The sequence below is a fragment of the Podarcis melisellensis genome (genome assembly GCF_964234715.1).
Source record: "Podarcis melisellensis genome assembly, chromosome: 11".
In the NCBI taxonomy this organism is placed as follows: Eukaryota; Metazoa; Chordata; class Lepidosauria; order Squamata; family Lacertidae; genus Podarcis; species Podarcis melisellensis.
The window spans coordinates 116,103-135,988 of record NC_138543.1 but is presented as its reverse complement, the minus strand read 5'-3'; the positions used below and the strand labels follow the sequence as shown (position 1 = coordinate 135,988).

Below are 19,886 nucleotides of genomic sequence, written 5' to 3'. Positions count from 1 at the left end.
TACATACACTGCGATTTCTGGGTTAATGTTGCCTTAACCCCAAATAACACTAGAAATCAGCGAAATCCAAGATTCTTCTTTCTATATAGTTAGAACCCAAAACAACTTGTTTTGCTTTGTTTAGGCTTATTACACTTCGCTTTGTGGGTGAATGAACAACGAAATAAAAATCAAAGCTTATTCGTCCTCTTTCTATTGAGATGGAACCTAAATAACTAAACTTTATTCTGGATAATAATAAACATTTCACTCTGCGATTGTTGGCTGAACGTGCATTCTAACCCCAAAAATACGAATTTGAAATAAGCCCGATCAGAGCTTTATCATCTTCTTTTTATGCAGATGGAACCCAAAATGCCTTTTTTATTTGGTTAGGGGTGATTATGGTGTACACCCAAAAAACACCATGCAAATTCAAATAAGCCCAATCAAAGCTTATTCGTCTTCTTTCTACGCATATGGAAGCAAAAAGACGGTGTTTTGTTATTTTGGTCTCATTACATACACTGCGATTTCTGGGTTAATGTTGCCTTAACCCCAAATAACACTTGAAATTAGCGAAATCCAAGATTCTTCTTTCAATAGTTAGGACCCAAAACAACTTGTTTTGCTTTGTTTAGGCTTATTACACTTCGCTTTGTGGGTGAATGAACAACGAAAGAACAATCAAAGCTTATTCGTCCTCTTTCTATTGAGATGGAACCTAAACACCTATGCTTAATTTGAGCTGATAAGAAACATTTCACTCTGCGATGGTAGGGTGAACGTGCATTTTAACACAAAAAGGAACAATTTAAAATAATTCCAAGCAGAGCTTCATTATCATATCTTCATGCAGGTGGAAGAGGAAAGACGGTGTTTTGTTACTTTGGTCTCATTACATACACTTTGGATTTCTGGGTCTATGTGCATTTACACCAAAGAAGACTTGAAATAAGCGAAATCCGAAATTCTTCTTTCTATGTAGATGGCTCCCAAAACAACCTGTTTTGCTTTGTTTAGACTTATTACACTTCGCTTTGCTATTTGTGGGTGAATGAACACCGAAAAAACAATCCAAGCTTATTCGTCCTCTTTCTATTGAGACGGAACCAAAACACCCATGCTTTATTTGAGCTGATAAGAAACATTTCACTCTGCGATTGTTGGGTGAACGTGCATTCTAACCCCAAAAATACGAATTTGAAATAAGCCCGATCAGAGCTTGATCAGTTCTTTTTATGCAGATGGAACCCAGAAAGCCTTTTTGATTTGGTTATGGATGATTGTGGTGCACAACCCAAAAACACCATGGAAATTCAAATAAGCCCAATCAAAGCTTATTCGTCTTCTTTCTACGCATATGGAAGCAAAAAGACGGTGTTTTGTTTTTTTGGTCTCATTACATACACTGCGATTTCTGGGTTAATGTTGCCTTAACCCCAAATAACACTAGAAATCAGCGAAATCCAAGATTCTTCTTTCTATATAGTTAGAACCCAAAACAACTTGTTTTGCTTTGTTTAGGCTTATTACACTTCGCTTTGTGGGTGAATGAACAACGAAATAAAAATCAAAGCTTATTCGTCCTCTTTCTATTGAGATGGAACCTAAATAACTAAACTTTATTCTGGATAATAATAAACATTTCACTCTGCGATTGTTGGCTGAACGTGCATTCTAACCCCAAAAATACGAATTTGAAATAAGCCCGATCAGAGCTTTATCATCTTCTTTTTATGCAGATGGAACCCAAAATGCCTTTTTTATTTGGTTAGGGGTGATTATGGTGTACACCCAAAAAACACCATGCAAATTCAAATAAGCCCAATCAAAGCTTATTCGTCTTCTTTCTACGCATATGGAAGCAAAAAGACGGTGTTTTGTTATTTTGGTCTCATTACATACACTGCGATTTCTGGGTTAATGTTGCCTTAACCCCAAATAACACTTGAAATTAGCGAAATCCAAGATTCTTCTTTCAATAGTTAGGACCCAAAACAACTTGTTTTGCTTTGTTTAGGCTTATTACACTTCGCTTTGTGGGTGAATGAACAACGAAAGAACAATCAAAGCTTATTCGTCCTCTTTCTATTGAGATGGAACCTAAACACCTATGCTTAATTTGAGCTGATAAGAAACATTTCACTCTGCGATGGTAGGGTGAACGTGCATTTTAACACAAAAAGGAACAATTTAAAATAATTCCAAGCAGAGCTTCATTATCATATCTTCATGCAGGTGGAAGAGGAAAGACGGTGTTTTGTTACTTTGGTCTCATTACATACACTTTGGATTTCTGGGTCTATGTGCATTTACACCAAAGAAGACTTGAAATAAGCGAAATCCGAAATTCTTCTTTCTATGTAGATGGCTCCCAAAACAACCTGTTTTGCTTTGTTTAGACTTAGTACACTTCGCTTTGATATTTGTGGGTGAATGAACAACGAAAGAAAAATCAAAGCTTATTCGTCCTCTTTCTATTATGGAACCTAAATAACTAAACTTTATTCTGGATAATAATAAACATTTCACTCTGCGATTGTTGGCTGAACGTGCATTCTAACCCCAAAAATACGAATTTGAAATAAGCCCGATCAGAGCTTTATCATCTTTTTATGCAGATGGAACCCAAAATGCCTTTTTGATTTGGTTAGGGGTGATTATGGTGTACACCCAAAAAACACCATGCAAATTCAAATAAGCCCAATCAAAGCTTATTCGACTTCTTTCTACGCATATGGAAGCAAAAAGACGGTGTTTTGTTATTTTGGTCTCATTACATACACTTTGCGATTTCTGGGTTAATGTTGCCTTAACCCCAAATAACACTTGAAATTAGCGAAATCCAAGATTCTTCTTTCAATAGAGTTAGGACCCAAAACAACTTGTTTTGCTTTGTTTAGGCTTATTACACTTCGCTTTGTGGGTGAATGAACAACGAAAGAACAATCAAAGCTTATTCGTCCTCTTTCTATTGAGATGGAACCTAAACACCTATGCTTAATTTGAGCTGATAAGAAACATTTCACTCTGCGATGGTAGGGTGAACGTGCATTTTAACACAAAAAGGAACAATTTAAAATAATTCCAAGCAGAGCTTCATTATCATATCTTCATGCAGGTGGAAGAGGAAAGACGGTGTTTTGTTACTTTGGTCTCATTACATACACTTTGGATTTCTGGGTCTATGTGCATTTACACCAAAGAAGACTTGAAATAAGCGAAATCCGAAATTCTTCTTTCTATGTAGATGGCTCCCAAAACAACGTGTTTTGCTTTGTTTAGACTTATTACACTTCGCTTTGCTATCTGTGGGTGAATGAACACCGAAAAAACAATCCAAGCTTATTCGTCCTCTTTCTATTGAGATGGAACCAAAACACCCATGCTTTATTTGAGCTGATAAGAAACATTTCACTCTGCGATGGTAGGGTGAACGTGCATTTTAACACAAAAAGGAACAATTTAAAATAATTCCAAGCAGAGCTTCATTATCATATCTTCATGCAGGTGGAAGAGGAAAGACGGTGTTTTGTTACTTTGGTCTCATTACATACACTTTGGATTTCTGGGTCTATGTGCATTTACACCAAAGAAGACTTGAAATAAGCGAAATCCGAAATTCTTCTTTCTATGTAGATGGCTCCCAAAACAACCTGTTTTGCTTTGTTTAGACTTATTGCACTTCGCTTTGCTATTTGTGGGTGAATGAACACCGAAAAAACAATCCAAGCTTATTCGTCCTCTTTCTATTGAGACGGAACCAAAACACCCATGCTTTATTTGAGCTGATAAGAAACATTTCACTCTGCGATTGTTGGGTGAACGTGCATTCTAACCCCAAAAATACGAATTTGAAATAAGCCCGATCAGAGCTTGATCAGTTCTTTTTATGCAGATGGAACCCAGAAAGCCTTTTTGATTTGGTTATGGATGATTGTGGTGCACAACCCAAAAACACCATGGAAATTCAAATAAGCCCAATCAAAGCTTATTCGTCTTCTTTCTACGCATATGGAAGCAAAAAGACGGTGTTTTGTTTTTTTGGTCTCATTACATACACTGCGATTTCTGGGTTAATGTTGCCTTAACCCCAAATAACACTAGAAATCAGCGAAATCCAAGATTCTTCTTTCTATATAGTTAGAACCCAAAACAACTTGTTTTGCTTTGTTTAGGCTTATTACACTTCGCTTTGTGGGTGAATGAACAACGAAATAAAAATCAAAGCTTATTCGTCCTCTTTCTATTGAGATGGAACCTAAATAACTAAACTTTATTCTGGATAATAATAAACATTTCACTGCGATTGTTGGCTGAACGTGCATTCTAACCCCAAAAATACGAATTTGAAATAAGCCCGATCAGAGCTTTATCATCTTCTTTTTATGCAGATGGAACCCAAAATGCCTTTTTGATTTGGTTAGGGGTGATTATGGTGTACACCCAAAAAACACCATGCAAATTCAAATAAGCCCAATCAAAGCTTATTCGTCTTCTTTCTACGCATATGGAAGCAAAAAGACGGTGTTTTGTTATTTTGGTCTCATTACATACACTGCGATTTCTGGGTTAATGTTGCCTTAACCCCAAATAACACTTGAAATTAGCGAAATCCAAGATTCTTCTTTCAATAGTTAGGACCCAAAACAACTTGTTTTGCTTTGTTTAGGCTTATTACACTTCGCTTTGTGGGTGAATGAACAACGAAAGAACAATCAAAGCTTATTCGTCCTCTTTCTATTGAGATGGAACCTAAACACCTATGCTTAATTTGAGGTGATAAGAAACATTTCACTCTGCGATGGTAGGGTGAACGTGCATTTTAACACAAAAAGGAACAATTTAAAATAATTCCAAGCAGAGCTTCATTATCATATCTTCATGCAGGTGGAAGAGGAAAGACGGTGTTTTGTTACTTTGGTCTCATTACATACACTTTGGATTTCTGGGTCTATGTGCATTTACACCAAAGAAGACTTGAAATAAGCGAAATCCGAAATTCTTCTTTCTATGTAGATGGCTCCCAAAACAACCTGTTTTGCTTTGTTTAGACTTATTACACTTCGCTTTGCTATTTGTGGGTGAATGAACACCGAAAAAACAATCCAAGCTTATTCGTCCTCTTTCTATTGAGACGGAACCAAAACACCCATGCTTTATTTGAGCTGATAAGAAACATTTCACTCTGCGATTGTTGGGTGAACGTGCATTCTAACCCCAAAAATACGAATTTGAAATAAGCCCGATCAGAGCTTGATCAGTTCTTTTTATGCAGATGGAACCCAGAAAGCCTTTTTGATTTGGTTATGGATGATTGTGGTGCACAACCCAAAAACACCATGGAAATTCAAATAAGCCCAATCAAAGCTTATTCGTCTTCTTTCTACGCATATGGAAGCAAAAAGACGGTGTTTTGTTTTTTTGGTCTCATTACATACACTGCGATTTCTGGGTTAATGTTGCCTTAACCCCAAATAACACTAGAAATCAGCGAAATCCAAGATTCTTCTTTCTATATAGTTAGAACCCAAAACAACTTGTTTTGCTTTGTTTAGGCTTATTACACTTCGCTTTGTGGGTGAATGAACAACGAAATAAAAATCAAAGCTTATTCGTCCTCTTTCTATTGAGATGGAACCTAAATAACTAAACTTTATTCTGGATAATAATAAACATTTCACTCTGCGATTGTTGGCTGAACGTGCATTCTAACCCCAAAAATACGAATTTGAAATAAGCCCGATCAGAGCTTTATCATCTTCTTTTTATGCAGATGGAACCCAAAATGCCTTTTTTATTTGGTTAGGGGTGATTATGGTGTACACCCAAAAAACACCATGCAAATTCAAATAAGCCCAATCAAAGCTTATTCGTCTTCTTTCTACGCATATGGAAGCAAAAAGACGGTGTTTTGTTATTTTGGTCTCATTACATACACTGCGATTTCTGGGTTAATGTTGCCTTAACCCCAAATAACACTTGAAATTAGCGAAATCCAAGATTCTTCTTTCAATAGTTAGGACCCAAAACAACTTGTTTTGCTTTGTTTAGGCTTATTACACTTCGCTTTGTGGGTGAATGAACAACGAAAGAACAATCAAAGCTTATTCGTCCTCTTTCTATTGAGATGGAACCTAAACACCTATGCTTAATTTGAGCTGATAAGAAACATTTCACTCTGCGATGGTAGGGTGAACGTGCATTTTAACACAAAAAGGAACAATTTAAAATAATTCCAAGCAGAGCTTCATTATCATATCTTCATGCAGGTGGAAGAGGAAAGACGGTGTTTTGTTACTTTGGTCTCATTACATACACTTTGGATTTCTGGGTCTATGTGCATTTACACCAAAGAAGACTTGAAATAAGCGAAATCCGAAATTCTTCTTTCTATGTAGATGGCTCCCAAAACAACCTGTTTTGCTTTGTTTAGACTTATTACACTTCGCTTTGCTATTTGTGGGTGAATGAACACCGAAAAAACAATCCAAGCTTATTCGTCCTCTTTCTATTGAGACGGAACCAAAACACCCATGCTTTATTTGAGCTGATAAGAAACATTTCACTCTGCGATTGTTGGGTGAACGTGCATTCTAACCCCAAAAATACGAATTTGAAATAAGCCCGATCAGAGCTTGATCAGTTCTTTTTATGCAGATGGAACCCAGAAAGCCTTTTTGATTTGGTTATGGATGATTGTGGTGCACAACCCAAAAACACCATGGAAATTCAAATAAGCCCAATCAAAGCTTATTCGTCTTCTTTCTACGCATATGGAAGCAAAAAGACGGTGTTTTGTTTTTTTGGTCTCATTACATACACTGCGATTTCTGGGTTAATGTTGCCTTAACCCCAAATAACACTAGAAATCAGCGAAATCCAAGATTCTTCTTTCTATATAGTTAGAACCCAAAACAACTTGTTTTGCTTTGTTTAGGCTTATTACACTTCGCTTTGTGGGTGAATGAACAACGAAATAAAAATCAAAGCTTATTCGTCCTCTTTCTATTGAGATGGAACCTAAATAACTAAACTTTATTCTGGATAATAATAAACATTTCACTCTGCGATTGTTGGCTGAACGTGCATTCTAACCCCAAAAATACGAATTTGAAATAAGCCCGATCAGAGCTTTATCATCTTCTTTTTATGCAGATGGAACCCAAAATGCCTTTTTTATTTGGTTAGGGGTGATTATGGTGTACACCCAAAAAACACCATGCAAATTCAAATAAGCCCAATCAAAGCTTATTCGTCTTCTTTCTACGCATATGGAAGCAAAAAGACGGTGTTTTGTTATTTTGGTCTCATTACATACACTGCGATTTCTGGGTTAATGTTGCCTTAACCCCAAATAACACTTGAAATTAGCGAAATCCAAGATTCTTCTTTCAATAGTTAGGACCCAAAACAACTTGTTTTGCTTTGTTTAGGCTTATTACACTTCGCTTTGTGGGTGAATGAACAACGAAAGAACAATCAAAGCTTATTCGTCCTCTTTCTATTGAGATGGAACCTAAACACCTATGCTTAATTTGAGCTGATAAGAAACATTTCACTCTGCGATGGTAGGGTGAACGTGCATTTTAACACAAAAAGGAACAATTTAAAATAATTCCAAGCAGAGCTTCATTATCATATCTTCATGCAGGTGGAAGAGGAAAGACGGTGTTTTGTTACTTTGGTCTCATTACATACACTTTGGATTTCTGGGTCTATGTGCATTTACACCAAAGAAGACTTGAAATAAGCGAAATCCGAAATTCTTCTTTCTATGTAGATGGCTCCCAAAACAACCTGTTTTGCTTTGTTTAGACTTAGTACACTTCGCTTTGATATTTGTGGGTGAATGAACAACGAAAGAAAAATCAAAGCTTATTCGTCCTCTTTCTATTATGGAACCTAAATAACTAAACTTTATTCTGGATAATAATAAACATTTCACTCTGCGATTGTTGGCTGAACGTGCATTCTAACCCCAAAAATACGAATTTGAAATAAGCCCGATCAGAGCTTTATCATCTTTTTATGCAGATGGAACCCAAAATGCCTTTTTGATTTGGTTAGGGGTGATTATGGTGTACACCCAAAAAACACCATGCAAATTCAAATAAGCCCAATCAAAGCTTATTCGACTTCTTTCTACGCATATGGAAGCAAAAAGACGGTGTTTTGTTATTTTGGTCTCATTACATACACTTTGCGATTTCTGGGTTAATGTTGCCTTAACCCCAAATAACACTTGAAATTAGCGAAATCCAAGATTCTTCTTTCAATAGAGTTAGGACCCAAAACAACTTGTTTTGCTTTGTTTAGGCTTATTACACTTCGCTTTGTGGGTGAATGAACAACGAAAGAACAATCAAAGCTTATTCGTCCTCTTTCTATTGAGATGGAACCTAAACACCTATGCTTAATTTGAGCTGATAAGAAACATTTCACTCTGCGATGGTAGGGTGAACGTGCATTTTAACACAAAAAGGAACAATTTAAAATAATTCCAAGCAGAGCTTCATTATCATATCTTCATGCAGGTGGAAGAGGAAAGACGGTGTTTTGTTACTTTGGTCTCATTACATACACTTTGGATTTCTGGGTCTATGTGCATTTACACCAAAGAAGACTTGAAATAAGCGAAATCCGAAATTCTTCTTTCTATGTAGATGGCTCCCAAAACAACGTGTTTTGCTTTGTTTAGACTTATTACACTTCGCTTTGCTATCTGTGGGTGAATGAACACCGAAAAAACAATCCAAGCTTATTCGTCCTCTTTCTATTGAGATGGAACCAAAACACCCATGCTTTATTTGAGCTGATAAGAAACATTTCACTCTGCGATGGTAGGGTGAACGTGCATTTTAACACAAAAAGGAACAATTTAAAATAATTCCAAGCAGAGCTTCATTATCATATCTTCATGCAGGTGGAAGAGGAAAGACGGTGTTTTGTTACTTTGGTCTCATTACATACACTTTGGATTTCTGGGTCTATGTGCATTTACACCAAAGAAGACTTGAAATAAGCGAAATCCGAAATTCTTCTTTCTATGTAGATGGCTCCCAAAACAACCTGTTTTGCTTTGTTTAGACTTATTGCACTTCGCTTTGCTATTTGTGGGTGAATGAACACCGAAAAAACAATCCAAGCTTATTCGTCCTCTTTCTATTGAGACGGAACCAAAACACCCATGCTTTATTTGAGCTGATAAGAAACATTTCACTCTGCGATTGTTGGGTGAACGTGCATTCTAACCCCAAAAATACGAATTTGAAATAAGCCCGATCAGAGCTTGATCAGTTCTTTTTATGCAGATGGAACCCAGAAAGCCTTTTTGATTTGGTTATGGATGATTGTGGTGCACAACCCAAAAACACCATGGAAATTCAAATAAGCCCAATCAAAGCTTATTCGTCTTCTTTCTACGCATATGGAAGCAAAAAGACGGTGTTTTGTTTTTTTGGTCTCATTACATACACTGCGATTTCTGGGTTAATGTTGCCTTAACCCCAAATAACACTAGAAATCAGCGAAATCCAAGATTCTTCTTTCTATATAGTTAGAACCCAAAACAACTTGTTTTGCTTTGTTTAGGCTTATTACACTTCGCTTTGTGGGTGAATGAACAACGAAATAAAAATCAAAGCTTATTCGTCCTCTTTCTATTGAGATGGAACCTAAATAACTAAACTTTATTCTGGATAATAATAAACATTTCACTCTGCGATTGTTGGCTGAACGTGCATTCTAACCCCAAAAATACGAATTTGAAATAAGCCCGATCAGAGCTTTATCATCTTCTTTTTATGCAGATGGAACCCAAAATGCCTTTTTGATTTGGTTAGGGGTGATTATGGTGTACACCCAAAAAACACCATGCAAATTCAAATAAGCCCAATCAAAGCTTATTCGTCTTCTTTCTACGCATATGGAAGCAAAAAGACGGTGTTTTGTTATTTTGGTCTCATTACATACACTGCGATTTCTGGGTTAATGTTGCCTTAACCCCAAATAACACTTGAAATTAGCGAAATCCAAGATTCTTCTTTCAATAGTTAGGACCCAAAACAACTTGTTTTGCTTTGTTTAGGCTTATTACACTTCGCTTTGTGGGTGAATGAACAACGAAAGAACAATCAAAGCTTATTCGTCCTCTTTCTATTGAGATGGAACCTAAACACCTATGCTTAATTTGAGCTGATAAGAAACATTTCACTCTGCGATGGTAGGGTGAACGTGCATTTTAACACAAAAAGGAACAATTTAAAATAATTCCAAGCAGAGCTTCATTATCATATCTTCATGCAGGTGGAAGAGGAAAGACGGTGTTTTGTTACTTTGGTCTCATTACATACACTTTGGATTTCTGGGTCTATGTGCATTTACACCAAAGAAGACTTGAAATAAGCGAAATCCGAAATTCTTCTTTCTATGTAGATGGCTCCCAAAACAACCTGTTTTGCTTTGTTTAGACTTATTACACTTCGCTTTGCTATTTGTGGGTGAATGAACACCGAAAAAACAATCCAAGCTTATTCGTCCTCTTTCTATTGAGACGGAACCAAAACACCCATGCTTTATTTGAGCTGATAAGAAACATTTCACTCTGCGATTGTTGGGTGAACGTGCATTCTAACCCCAAAAATACGAATTTGAAATAAGCCCGATCAGAGCTTGATCAGTTCTTTTTATGCAGATGGAACCCAGAAAGCCTTTTTGATTTGGTTATGGATGATTGTGGTGCACAACCCAAAAACACCATGGAAATTCAAATAAGCCCAATCAAAGCTTATTCGTCTTCTTTCTACGCATATGGAAGCAAAAAGACGGTGTTTTGTTTTTTTGGTCTCATTACATACACTGCGATTTCTGGGTTAATGTTGCCTTAACCCCAAATAACACTAGAAATCAGCGAAATCCAAGATTCTTCTTTCTATATAGTTAGAACCCAAAACAACTTGTTTTGCTTTGTTTAGGCTTATTACACTTCGCTTTGTGGGTGAATGAACAACGAAATAAAAATCAAAGCTTATTCGTCCTCTTTCTATTGAGATGGAACCTAAATAACTAAACTTTATTCTGGATAATAATAAACATTTCACTCTGCGATTGTTGGCTGAACGTGCATTCTAACCCCAAAAATACGAATTTGAAATAAGCCCGATCAGAGCTTTATCATCTTCTTTTTATGCAGATGGAACCCAAAATGCCTTTTTTATTTGGTTAGGGGTGATTATGGTGTACACCCAAAAAACACCATGCAAATTCAAATAAGCCCAATCAAAGCTTATTCGTCTTCTTTCTACGCATATGGAAGCAAAAAGACGGTGTTTTGTTATTTTGGTCTCATTACATACACTGCGATTTCTGGGTTAATGTTGCCTTAACCCCAAATAACACTTGAAATTAGCGAAATCCAAGATTCTTCTTTCAATAGTTAGGACCCAAAACAACTTGTTTTGCTTTGTTTAGGCTTATTACACTTCGCTTTGTGGGTGAATGAACAACGAAAGAACAATCAAAGCTTATTCGTACTCTTTCTATTGAGATGGAACCTAAACACCTATGCTTAATTTGAGCTGATAAGAAACATTTCACTCTGCGATGGTAGGGTGAACGTGCATTTTAACACAAAAAGGAACAATTTAAAATAATTCCAAGCAGAGCTTCATTATCATATCTTCATGCAGGTGGAAGAGGAAAGACGGTGTTTTGTTACTTTGGTCTCATTACATACACTTTGGATTTCTGGGTCTATGTGCATTTACACCAAAGAAGACTTGAAATAAGCGAAATCCGAAATTCTTCTTTCTATTTAGATGGCTCCCAAAACAACCTGTTTTGCTTTGTTTAGACTTATTACACTTCGCTTTGCTATTTGTGGGTGAATGAACACCGAAAAAACAATCCAAGCTTATTCGTCCTCTTTCTATTGAGACGGAACCAAAACACCCATGCTTTATTTGAGCTGATAAGAAACATTTCACTCTGCGATTGTTGGGTGAACGTGCATTCTAACCCCAAAAATACGAATTTGAAATAAGCCCGATCAGAGCTTGATCAGTTCTTTTTATGCAGATGGAACCCAGAAAGCCTTTTTGATTTGGTTATGGATGATTGTGGTGCACAACCCAAAAACACCATGGAAATTCAAATAAGCCCAATCAAAGCTTATTCGTCTTCTTTCTACGCATATGGAAGCAAAAAGACGGTGTTTTGTTTTTTTGGTCTCATTACATACACTGCGATTTCTGGGTTAATGTTGCCTTAACCCCAAATAACACTAGAAATCAGCGAAATCCAAGATTCTTCTTTCTATATAGTTAGAACCCAAAACAACTTGTTTTGCTTTGTTTAGGCTTATTACACTTCGCTTTGTGGGTGAATGAACAACGAAATAAAAATCAAAGCTTATTCGTCCTCTTTCTATTGAGATGGAACCTAAATAACTAAACTTTATTCTGGATAATAATAAACATTTCACTCTGCGATTGTTGGCTGAACGTGCATTCTAACCCCAAAAATACGAATTTGAAATGAGCCCGATCAGAGCTTTATCATCTTCTTTTTATGCAGATGGAACCCAAAATGCCTTTTTGATTTGGTTAGGGGTGATTATGGTGTACACCCAAAAAACACCATGCAAATTCAAATAAGCCCAATCAAAGCTTATTCGTCTTCTTTCTACGCATATGGAAGCAAAAAGACGGTGTTTTGTTATTTTGGTCTCATTACATACACTGCGATTTCTGGGTTAATGTTGCCTTAACCCCAAATAACACTTGAAATTAGCGAAATCCAAGATTCTTCTTTCAATAGTTAGGACCCAAAACAACTTGTTTTGCTTTGTTTAGGCTTATTACACTTCGCTTTGTGGGTGAATGAACAACGAAAGAACAATCAAAGCTTATTCGTCCTCTTTCTATTGAGATGGAACCTAAACACCTATGCTTAATTTGAGCTGATAAGAAACATTTCACTCTGCGATGGTAGGGTGAACGTGCATTTTAACACAAAAAGGAACAATTTAAAATAATTCCAAGCAGAGCTTCATTATCATATCTTCATGCAGGTGGAAGAGGAAAGACGGTGTTTTGTTACTTTGGTCTCATTACATACACTTTGGATTTCTGGGTCTATGTGCATTTACACCAAAGAAGACTTGAAATAAGCGAAATCCGAAATTCTTCTTTCTATGTAGATGGCTCCCAAAACAACGTGTTTTGCTTTGTTTAGACTTATTACACTTCGCTTTGCTATCTGTGGGTGAATGAACACCGAAAAAACAATCCAAGCTTATTCGTCCTCTTTCTATTGAGATGGAACCAAAACACCCATGCTTTATTTGAGCTGATAAGAAACATTTCACTCTGCGATGGTAGGGTGAACGTGCATTTTAACACAAAAAGGAACAATTTAAAATAATTCCAAGCAGAGCTTCATTATCATATCTTCATGCAGGTGGAAGAGGAAAGACGGTGTTTTGTTACTTTGGTCTCATTACATACACTTTGGATTTCTGGGTCTATGTGCATTTACACCAAAGAAGACTTGAAATAAGCGAAATCCGAAATTCTTCTTTCTATGTAGATGGCTCCCAAAACAACCTGTTTTGCTTTGTTTAGACTTATTGCACTTCGCTTTGCTATTTGTGGGTGAATGAACACCGAAAAAACAATCCAAGCTTATTCGTCCTCTTTCTATTGAGACGGAACCAAAACACCCATGCTTTATTTGAGCTGATAAGAAACATTTCACTCTGCGATTGTTGGGTGAACGTGCATTCTAACCCCAAAAATACGAATTTGAAATAAGCCCGATCAGAGCTTGATCAGTTCTTTTTATGCAGATGGAACCCAGAAAGCCTTTTTGATTTGGTTATGGATGATTGTGGTGCACAACCCAAAAACACCATGGAAATTCAAATAAGCCCAATCAAAGCTTATTCGTCTTCTTTCTACGCATATGGAAGCAAAAAGACGGTGTTTTGTTTTTTTGGTCTCATTACATACACTGCGATTTCTGGGTTAATGTTGCCTTAACCCCAAATAACACTAGAAATCAGCGAAATCCAAGATTCTTCTTTCTATATAGTTAGAACCCAAAACAACTTGTTTTGCTTTGTTTAGGCTTATTACACTTCGCTTTGTGGGTGAATGAACAACGAAATAAAAATCAAAGCTTATTCGTCCTCTTTCTATTGAGATGGAACCTAAATAACTAAACTTTATTCTGGATAATAATAAACATTTCACTCTGCGATTGTTGGCTGAACGTGCATTCTAACCCCAAAAATACGAATTTGAAATAAGCCCGATCAGAGCTTTATCATCTTCTTTTTATGCAGATGGAACCCAAAATGCCTTTTTGATTTGGTTAGGGGTGATTATGGTGTACACCCAAAAAACACCATGCAAATTCAAATAAGCCCAATCAAAGCTTATTCGACTTCTTTCTACGCATATGGAAGCAAAAAGACGGTGTTTTGTTATTTTGGTCTCATTACATACACTGCGATTTCTGGGTTAATGTTGCCTTAACCCCAAATAACACTTGAAATTAGCGAAATCCAAGATTCTTCTTTCAATAGAGTTAGGACCCAAAACAACTTGTTTTGCTTTGTTTAGGCTTATTACACTTCGCTTTGTGGGTGAATGAACAACGAAAGAACAATCAAAGCTTATTCGTCCTCTTTCTATTGAGATGGAACCTAAACACCTATGCTTAATTTGAGGTGATAAGAAACATTTCACTCTGCGATGGTAGGGTGAACGTGCATTTTAACACAAAAAGGAACAATTTAAAATAATTCCAAGCAGAGCTTCATTATCATATCTTCATGCAGGTGGAAGAGGAAAGACGGTGTTTTGTTACTTTGGTCTCATTACATACACTTTGGATTTCTGGGTCTATGTGCATTTACACCAAAGAAGACTTGAAATAAGCGAAATCCGAAATTCTTCTTTCTATGTAGATGGCTCCCAAAACAACCTGTTTTGCTTTGTTTAGACTTATTACACTTCGCTTTGCTATTTGTGGGTGAATGAACACCGAAAAAACAATCCAAGCTTATTCGTCCTCTTTCTATTGAGACGGAACCAAAACACCCATGCTTTATTTGAGCTGATAAGAAACATATCACTCTGCGATTGTTGGGTGAACGTGCATTCTAACCCCAAAAATACGAATTTGAAATAAGCCCGATCAGAGCTTGATCAGTTCTTTTTATGCAGATGGAACCCAGAAAGCCTTTTTGATTTGGTTATGGATGATTGTGGTGCACAACCCAAAAACACCATGGAAATTCAAATAAGCCCAATCAAAGCTTATTCGTCTTCTTTCTACGCATATGGAAGCAAAAAGACGGTGTTTTGTTTTTTTGGTCTCATTACATACACTGCGATTTCTGGGTTAATGTTGCCTTAACCCCAAATAACACTAGAAATCAGCGAAATCCAAGATTCTTCTTTCTATATAGTTAGAACCCAAAACAACTTGTTTTGCTTTGTTTAGGCTTATTACACTTCGCTTTGTGGGTGAATGAACAACGAAATAAAAATCAAAGCTTATTCGTCCTCTTTCTATTGAGATGGAACCTAAATAACTAAACTTTATTCTGGATAATAATAAACATTTCACTCTGCGATTGTTGGCTGAACGTGCATTCTAACCCCAAAAATACGAATTTGAAATAAGCCCGATCAGAGCTTTATCATCTTCTTTTTATGCAGATGGAACCCAAAATGCCTTTTTGATTTGGTTAGGGGTGATTATGGTGTACACCCAAAAAACACCATGCAAATTCAAATAAGCCCAATCAAAGCTTATTCGTCTTCTTTCTACGCATATGGAAGCAAAAAGACGGTGTTTTGTTATTTTGGTCTCATTACATACACTGCGATTTCTGGGTTAATGTTGCCTTAACCCCAAATAACACTTGAAATTAGCGAAATCCAAGATTCTTCTTTCAATAGTTAGGACCCAAAACAACTTGTTTTGCTTTGTTTAGGCTTATTACACTTCGCTTTGTGGGTGAATGAACAACGAAAGAACAATCAAAGCTTATTCGTACTCTTTCTATTGAGATGGAACCTAAACACCTATGCTTAATTTGAGCTGATAAGAAACATTTCACTCTGCGATGGTAGGGTGAACGTGCATTTTAACACAAAAAGGAACAATTTAAAATAATTCCAAGCAGAGCTTCATTATCATATCTTCATGCAGGTGGAAGAGGAAAGACGGTGTTTTGTTACTTTGGTCTCATTACATACACTTTGGATTTCTGGGTCTATGTGCATTTACACCAAAGAAGACTTGAAATAAGCGAAATCCGAAATTCTTCTTTCTATGTAGATGGCTCCCAAAACAACCTGTTTTGCTTTGTTTAGACTTAGTACACTTCGTTTTGATATTTGTGGGTGAATGAACAACGAAAGAAAAATCAAAGCTTATTCGTCCTCTTTCTATTGAGATGGAACCAAAACACCCATGCTTTATTTGGGCTGATAAGAAACATTTCACTCTGCGATTGTTGGGTGAACGTGCATTCTAACCCCAAAAATACCAATTTGAAATGATCCCAGAGCTTTATCATCTTCTTTTTATGCAGATTGAACCCAGAAAGCCTTTTTGATTTGGTTATGGATGATTGTGGTGCACAACCCAAAAACACCATGCAAATTCAAATAAGCCCAATCAGAGCTTATTCGTCTTCTTTCTACGCATATGGAAGCAAAAAGACGGTGTTTTGTTTTTTTGGTCTCATTACATACACTGCGATTTCTGGGTTAATGTTGCCTTAACCCCAAATAACACTAGAAATCAGCGAAATCCAAGATTCTTCTTTCTATATAGTTAGAACCCAAAACAACTTGTTTTGCTTTGTTTAGGCTTATTACACTTCGCTTTGATATTTGTGGGTGAATGAACAACGAAAGAAAAATCAAAGCTTATTCGTCGTCTTTCTATTATGGAACCTAAATAACTAAACTTTATTCTGGATAATAATAAACATTTCACTCTGCGATTGTTGGCTGAACGTGCATTCTAACCCCAAAAATACGAATTTGAAATAAGCCCGATCAGAGCTTTATCATCTTCTTTTTATGCAGATGGAACCCAAAATGCCTTTTTGATTTGGTTAGGGGTGATTATGGTGTACACCCAAAAAACACCATGCAAATTCAAATAAGCCCAATCAAAGCTTATTCGTCTTCTTTCTACGCATATGGAAGCAAAAAGACGGTGTTTTGTTATTTTGGTCTCATTACATACACTTTGCGATTTCTGGGTTAATGTTGCCTTAACCCCAAATAACACTTGAAATTAGCGAAATCCAAGATTCTTCTTTCAATAGAGTTAGGACCCAAAACAACTTGTTTTGCTTTGTTTAGGCTTATTACACTTCGCTTTGTGGGTGAATGAACAACGAAAGAACAATCAAAGCTTATTCGTCCTCTTTCTATTGAGATGGAACCTAAACACCAATGCTTAATTTGAGCTGATAAGAAACATTTCACTCTGCGATGGTAGAGTGAACGTGCATTTTAACACAAAAAGGAACAATTTAAAATAATTCCAAGCAGAGCTTCATTATCATATCTTCATGCAGATGGAAGAGGAAAGACGGTGTTTTGTTACTCTGGTCTCATTACATACACTTTGGATTTCTGGGTCTATGTGCATTTATACCAAAGAACTTGAAAGCGAAATCCGAAATGCTTCTTTCTATGTAGATGGCTCCCAAAACAACCTGTTTTGCTTTGTTTAGACTTATTACACTTCGCTTTGCTATTTGTGGGTGAATGAACACCGAAAAAACAATCCAAGCTTATTCGTCCTCTTTCTATTGAGATGGAACCAAAACACCCATGCTTTATTTGAGCTGATAAGAAACATTTCACTCTGCGATTGTTGGGTGAACGTGCATTCTAACCCCCAAAACACCAATTTGAAATAAGCCCAATCAGAGCTTTATCAGTTCTTTTTATGCAGATGGAACCCAGAAAGCCTTTTTGATTTGGTTATGGATGATTGTGGTGCACAACCAAAAAACACCAAGCAAATTCAAATAAGCCCAATCAAAGCTTATTCGTCTTCTTTCTACGCATATGGAAGCAAAAAGACGGTGTTTTGTTATTTTGGTCTCATTACATACACTCTGCGATTTCTGGGTTAATGTTGCCTTAACCCCAAATAACACTAGAAATCAGCGAAATCCAAGATTCTTCTTTCTATATAGTTAGAACCCAAAACAACTTGTTTTGCTTTGTTTAGGCTTATTACACTTCGCTTTGATATTTGTGGGTGAATGAACAACGAAAGAAAAATCAAAGCTTATTCGTCCTCTTTCTATTGAGATGGAACCTAAATAACTAAACTTTATTCTGGATAATAATAAACATTTGCGATTGTTGGCTGAACGTGCATTCTACACCAATTTGAAATAAGCCCAATCAGAGCTTTATCAGTTCTTTTTATGCAGATGGAACCCAGAAAGCCTTTTTGATTTGGTTATGGATGATTGTGGTGCACAACCAAAAAACACCAAGCAAATTCAAATAAGCCCAATCAAAGCTTATTCGTCTTCTTTCTACGCATATGGAAGCAAAAAGACGGTGTTTTGTTATTTTGGTCTCATTACATACACTTTGCGATTTCTGGGTTAATGTTGCCTTAACCCCAAATAACACTTGAAATTAGCGAAATCCAATTCATTTCGAGTTTCGAGTTTGCCAGTTCATTTCGAGTTTCTGGCAGAAGCTGATGGGCATCCTGAACGTCAAAGTCAACCTGTCGTCGGCGAGACACCCACAGACCAACGGACAAGTGGAGAGGGTCAACGCCATCATGCAGCAGTACCTGAGATGCTACGCGAACCAGCAGCCCTCGACCTGGGTGGACTATCTACCGCTGGCCGAGTTTGCCTACAACAACACGAAGCATGTGTCCACGGGGGTGACACCGTTTTTCGCCAACAATGGGCGGCATCCCAGAACCTTCCCGGGTTTAGAGAAAGTGAGGGAGGGGGAGCCGCAGGGAGCAGACGCTGTGGCAGCGGAGTTACAGGAGGTCCACGAGCAGCTCAGGAGGCAGTTAGAGCTAGCAAAACAAGCTTACAAAGTGCAGGCAGACAGACACAGGAGAGTTGGGGAGGACATCCGGGTGGGGGACTGGGTCTGGTTGGCAGCCCAGGCAGTCCCGGCCAGATCGTTAGCCAAGAAGAAGCTCGGACACAAGCAGCTAGGGCCTTACCAAGTCGAGGCACAGATCAACCCAGTGGCCTTCCGGTTGACACTCCCGGAGGGATCCAGAATGCACCCGGTCTTTCATAGATCAGTGCTAACGCCCTACAAGGCGCCTCACAGGTTCCAAGCGCCAGGGACGGCTCCGAGCCCGCTCAGGGAAGCGCCCACTACGGGGGGGTCGCCGAGAGCGGAGCCGCTCAACGAGGTCACAGAGATTTTGGACTCCAGATGGGGGGTAGAGGGGGTTGAATATCTCCTCGCCAGGGAAGGTACCCCGGCCAGCGCCAACAGCTGGGTACCGTATTTTGCAGTGGAGGAGCACTACCTCAAGGACGGGTTCCACGCACTTTTCCCACACAGGCCCATGCCGGCAGATTATTTCGACGAATATCTTTTCACTCCCACACTCTCAGACAGCACGTTTCAGGGGTTCTCTTCAGCTGAGGACAAGGCGCCAGAGACTAGCTCCCCAGAGGGATCACTCTCAGGGTTCGGCACAGGGGGCTCCTATTGGTGGGAGGATCAACCTGAGGTGGGGTGGCGCAGAGGGATGCCGAGAGGGCCACTGCACGCAGCATCACCCCAGGAGACAGGGGATGAGGGGGTCATGGGCGAGTTGGGGGAAGATCCCGGGTTCGAACACACCGCCCAGGA

General features: G+C 37.8%; 1 protein-coding gene across 1 annotated transcript in view; it reads right to left on the bottom strand.

Moving 5' to 3' along the window:
* The window catches only part of LOC309379947 (uncharacterized protein), a gene marked incomplete at its 3' end in the record, with an annotated part of 126,605 nt that extends 107,004 nt beyond the window's left edge, over positions 1 to 19,601 (bottom strand). Inside the window, exon 1 of the mRNA XM_081929472.1 lies at positions 19,567 to 19,601. The remainder of the gene's footprint in view (positions 1 to 19,566) is intronic.
* Positions 19,602 to 19,886: the final 285 nt, after the last annotated feature.